Source organism: Lactuca serriola, chromosome 6, assembly GCF_051521515.1.
Source record: "Lactuca serriola cultivar US96UC23 chromosome 6, Lser_US96UC23_V15, whole genome shotgun sequence".
Taxonomy (NCBI): Eukaryota; Viridiplantae; Streptophyta; class Magnoliopsida; order Asterales; family Asteraceae; genus Lactuca; species Lactuca serriola.
This window is the reverse complement of record NC_136413.1, coordinates 132,440,888-132,446,710: the sequence shown is the minus strand read 5'-3', so window position 1 is coordinate 132,446,710 and position 5,823 is coordinate 132,440,888. Positions and strand designations below refer to the sequence as shown.

At 37.9% G+C, this 5,823-nt stretch overlaps 1 long non-coding RNA gene across 1 annotated transcript; it reads left to right on the top strand.

Moving 5' to 3' along the window:
* The first annotated feature begins 553 nt into the window (after nucleotides 1-553).
* LOC145059393 (uncharacterized) lies at nucleotides 554-2,037 on the top strand. The gene is made up of 3 exons (XR_013686757.1): nucleotides 554-726; nucleotides 1,113-1,181; nucleotides 1,787-2,037. It is a non-coding gene; the product is annotated as an uncharacterized LOC145059393 (long non-coding RNA).
* The last annotated feature ends 3,786 nt before the right edge of the window (nucleotides 2,038-5,823 follow it).

Sequence of the window (5,823 nt, the reverse complement as noted above, 5' to 3'; positions counted from 1 at the left end):
CAAGAATCGAAGATCTCGTTATTAGTAGCGTAACGATGAAAATATAGACGAAAATGGACATCGAATAAAGAAGTTATGAGATTTTAACGGACCAATCCTGTCCTGGCCTGTTAAAAATATAACTTTAAAAATAAAGTCAAAATTAACCAACGGAGTCTAAACGAAAGTTGTAGAGTATGTCTCCACCTACGCGTGGATATAAATAACGTCAAAAACGGAGTTCGTATGAGCGAGTTACAAATTATAGTAGTATATTTACGTATTAAAATAAAGTATAAATCATGTATACGTACACATATATATACATATGTATATATCATTAGAAAGGTATCGACGATGCGGTCATTATAAGACTAATGTTGAGTTCTTTCGACATTAGTTTAGTGCAAATATCATTAAATCTATTTAAAATAGTATTATAGAGGGGTGTTTAGTTGTTTATATAACTAAAAGGTCATTAAGTAATTATGGAGGGTAGTTTTTGAAAATTCAATTAGTATAAATAAGAGCCTTGGGCTCTCATATTTCTTGCACCATTCTCTTGATTCAAGAGTCTTTCTCTCCTTATCCCCCGAGCATTTCGGTCCCTCGTGATTCGACTTCTCTTTCTGTAGTTTTAGTATAGTAAGGTGAGCGCTGAAGCGTTACACGAATCTTTCTTAGAAAGATTCAGCGACGAAGTTCTGCCCCTGCAGAGCCCGACTCCTAGCTAAAATCCCCTTGAAAGTAAGTTATGTTTACCCTATTTTAAATATAGTTTATATTTAAAATTAGTATTGTTATTATAAATTTATAATAAATATTTGGGCTATTATTATGACTTATATAAGTGTCGTTATAATATCTTTTAACTACTCGCGGTACGGGGAATCTGGTTTAAAGGGCCGCATAGGGTTGTTGGATTTCAGAAGTGCTATACGCCAAAATGGTCCTGCCCTCCGGTGTTTTATGTCTGGCCCCTGTCTGTACATAGTAGTTGGAAAGTATTGTTTAAACGCTTATATAATAATAATAATAATAATAATAATAATAATAATAATAATAATAATAATAATAAGACTAATAATTAGTCACGGTAATATTAGACTAAAATCTAGTGGTGATAATACTAGGTTTCGTCAAAGGAAATTATTTTAAAGTAAACGAAGCGTTGTCCGAGTACCGAGTCACCACCTTCTCAGGTGAGTGCATAGTTACTTTCAGCTTACACATAGATATGAAGTATTTTATATAAATTACGTGCTGTGTGTGTATATTATTTGTATACTTGCTATCTATGCTGGATGAACGTTTTATACATGTTTTCAATGATTTAAACTGTATATGTATTTTATATCTACAAAATGTGTTGGGTAAAACATGGGTAGATGTATTAGTTGCTGTGTGATAAAATGAAATAATGAGATGCCTCGTTATAGATGTTCTTGATGATCTAGTCATCTAGCGGAGTATAGATGACGACCACGGACTATTCTAGACAGTCCAGTGGAACACTAACAGGCTCGCAACCTGTAGGTGTTTATTCGAACTTTGTGTTTAACTGAACTGTGTGTTTATTCGAACTGTGTGAACTGTGTGCTCACCAGATATACTCCATCCCAATGATAGTCCTTTGACTAGGTCCCTCGTGTTAGATGTTTTAGGGACGTAATGTGAGGATAACGGGAATGGGTAATTGGGTTGATTGTTTGATGTTTAAAAATAATAATTATATTATTGTGGGTTGAAAACCCTATGTGCTCACCAGGTTTCCCAACCTGACCCACTCAGTTTATTTTTATCACAGGTGTTGATATGAAGTCACAATACACTGAGAGATTTAAAGAGATGTAGATCACTAGTGTAAATAATTGTAAGTTCCGTTTATGCTTATGTTTCTGTATTAACGATGACATCCCAAACGTTTTAAAATGAAATAAATACGTTTCATCGAAAATGTTTTAATAACGTATTTACCATGTTTTTCTGGGAACAAATTCCGCAACATTTTTATAAAATGAAGTACTCTGATTTTTATAAAGCATAAACAAAATCGGTCTTTTCTGGCCGTGAAAATTGGGGATGTCACAATTGGTATCAGAGCATTAGTTTAAGCGAACTAGGAATATGGATTTATTTCTAGACTTAAACTTAGAATGCTAAGCGATGATTGTGAGGTGTGAGCACTAGCTTATTTTAGGAATTGTGCCTAAAATGCTTTTATGTGCTAAATACTTGTGCCTGATATGCTGTTAGTTGTTCGGATCTATGGTCTGTTGCCGACCGGATCTGGAAACCTTATGTGTTTAGGATTCTAAACGTACGACTACGATATTAGAACTAGCATATAAACGTTTCGGAGTGATAAGGATGATTTAACCGTCAATCCTAAGTAAAGATCTGGATTCACCTTATTCGGTGTATAGATCAAGATGGCAAGAACCCGTAGTGGAAACGTGAATGCAAATGGGAACGGACACCAACCCCCCGTGATCGAGCAAATACCAGTTGTGGAAGCCGCTGCCGGACCAATAACGATGGCCGGAGTGCAAGCGATGATCCAGGCAATGTTGGATCGTCAAATGGAGGAAACTAGACGTTTGCTCCAGCAAAATCGTGAGGAAGCCACTATTCAGATCGAACAGCCCGAGTTGAACGAAGAGCAGACTGAGGAAGGAAACTACAGTGGGACTGTTGGTCAAGTCAACCCACCAATAGTTCGACAAAACAACCAAGATGACAAAGTCGAGAGGAATGGATGCAAGTACAAGGATTTTCTGACTTGCAAGCCATCGACTTTCACTGGAAAGGAGGATCCGATCGGGGTCATGGATTGGATCTCGGAGATGGAGTTAGCCTTCATGACATGCGGTTGCAGAGGGAAGCTACAGACCACATTTGCAGTGCGTCAGTTTCGAGGAAGTGTTGTACGTTGGTGGAATACCTTGGGGAAGACTCTGAGCCCTAATGAGCCCCTGCAACTGACATGGGCAGAATTTTTGGTGCAATTCAAACGAAAGTACTGCTCAGCTCAAAACCTGCTTGAGCTAGAGAACCAGTTTCTAACCCTGAAGAAGGGAAGCATGTCAATCGATGAATACACGAACAACTTCACAGAAAAGATGGAGTTTGCCTTGCGTCTTGTTCCGGATGAGCTGACGAAAATTGACAAGTACGCAAAGGGACTTCCATGGGAGTACGCGGTGCCAGTGCGTCAGGCTCCTACTCTGGAGGCAGCTATCTGGGCTGCCAAGTCTGTGGAAGATATGATTAAGGGAAGAGCTGCCAACAAGATTGAGGTTGGCGAAAAGAGGAAGTTTGAGGAATCTACGAGGCCCAATAAGAAGATCAAGTCTGGTTCAAAGGAGTCTAGCGGAGGAGGAAACAAAGTGAAATGGTGCGAGAAGTGCAAAAAGAATCACTTTGGGAAATGTAGCGAAGAAGTGACTTGCTACAAGTGTGGGAAGACCGGACATTACGCCAACGAGTGCAAAAGGGTGTGTTATGAATGCCGTGAAGAAGGGCATGTTGCTAAGGATTGCCCGAAAAAGAAAGAGGCGGAAAAACCAAACATTCCGCCAAAACCGAAGGCAAGAGCATTCCATATGATCCTAGACGAAGCAGATGACAATGCGAGGATTCAGGAATGACGGCTTGACATCCAAGGATCGAGTTATAATGTAGCCATAGAATCATATGATTTAGCCTGTTAGAGGCATAATCTAGGGTGAACTTGAACACCTATGTAATCGTTTCAAGAAATAATATGAAACCTTTGTTTTGTTATCTGATGTGTTAAGTTGTTTTTTTTTTCGTGTATGGTGACTTGGAGAGACTGCGGGACAATACTTGGGACGAGTATGAGTAGGTGTGAATGGTAGTAGAGGCCTATACTACCGGAAGCACAGGACTCACACTTGGATCAGGGAAAGTCACAAGGTTACCAAGAAGCTAGTAACTGATTCTGTTTTTTTTTCTCAAGTATGTCATTACCATCGTTTCGATAATGACTAAAAAGATTGTTGATTTCCGACCCTAGTGGTCATACCGAATTGAGTCTGACTACGATGAGTATGTTGCGTGGTTCAGAGAACCAAGTTTGATGTAGCGTCCGACTTAAACCAAACGATTGAAATCAAAGCAATCAATAGAAGTATCGCGTTCGTTGTTAAAGAAGTTGGTAGCCAGAAACGCTACATGTTAAAGTGTGATTATATCACATTAGAACATGAAGGAAGGCATAGTCTATTTTAGAATTTAACTCTAAGAGACCTAAGTCTAAATGTGCATCACATGATGATAGGTCATAATTTGAAGTCTAGCCCGAGGTAGAGAGCAGGTGCACGATCGAGTACTGCTTACAGTCAATGAGTCTAAGAGATAGACTTGAAGGAATATAGAAGTTATAATTATTAACTAGGATGAAAAGATGACGTATGGAGTCATTATACGAGCCCTGTTTCGTTGATGATTCCGGGACGTAATCATCCTAAGGGGGAGATAATTGTAACGCCCGCAGATCCGGGCTAGTCAATTTAGAGGCAATAGGGGTCGAAAACGACTTTTTGACAAAAAGATTATTTAGAATAAATAATCTTAACCAATTTGTAGAATATGTCACAAGGTTTCCGTACATATAAAGAACGCTGAAATCCGAGTTATAACGAAGAAGTTATGACCCGTCGAAGTTTCGCGTCGGAACCGGCACGGCGCCGGGAAGCGTAAATAGTAAATTTATGATATATAGAGATTTAGCCTTAGCGCTCTAAACAAAAGTCGTAGAATATGTTAAACTAAGAACATCGATAAAAAGAACGCCCAAATCTGACTTCATATGAAGAAGTTATGATTTTTCGAAGTTTCGGATTAGCGGTGTACAGCCCGAAATTCGAATTTTAGATCGATTGATTTTTAGCCGACACAACCTAAACAAGAATCGAAGATCTCGTTATTAGTAGCGTAACGATGAAAATACAGACGAAAATGGACATCGAATAAAGAAGTTATGAGATTTTAACGGACCAATCCTGTCCTGGCCTGTTAAAAATATAACTTTAAAAATAAAGTCAAAATTAACCAACGGAGTCTAAACGAAAGTTGTAGAGTATGTCTCCACCTACGCGTGGATATAAATAACGTCAAAAACGGAGTTCGTATGAGCGAGTTACAAATTATAGTAGTATATTTACGTATTAAAATAAAGTATAAATCATGTATACGTACACATATATATACATATGTATATATCATTAGAAAGGTATCGACGATGCGGTCATTATAAGACTAATGTTGAGTTCTTTCGACATTAGTTTAGTGCAAATATCATTAAATCTATTTAAAATAGTATTATAGAGGGGTGTTTAGTTGTTTATATAACTAAAAGGTCATTAAGTAATTATGGAGGGTAGTTTTTGAAAATTCAATTAGTATAAATAAGAGCCTTGGGCTCTCATATTTCTTGCTCCATTCTCTTGATTCTCTCTCCTTATCCCCCGAGCATTTCGGTCCCTCGTGATTCGACTTCTCTTTCTGTAGTTTTAGTATAGTAAGGTGAGCGCTGAAGCGCTACACGAATCTTTCTTAGAAAGATTCAGCGACGAAGTTCTGCCCCTGCAGAGCCCGACTCCTAGCTAAAATCCCCTTGAAAGTAAGTTATGTTTACCCTATTTTAAATATAGTTTATATTTAAAATTAGTATTGTTATTATAAATTTATAATAAATATTTGGGCTATTATTATGACTTATATAAGTGTCGTTATAATATCTTTTAACTACTCGCGGTACGGGGAATCTGGTTTAAAGGGCCGCATAGGGTTGTTGGATTTCAGAAGTGTTATACGCCA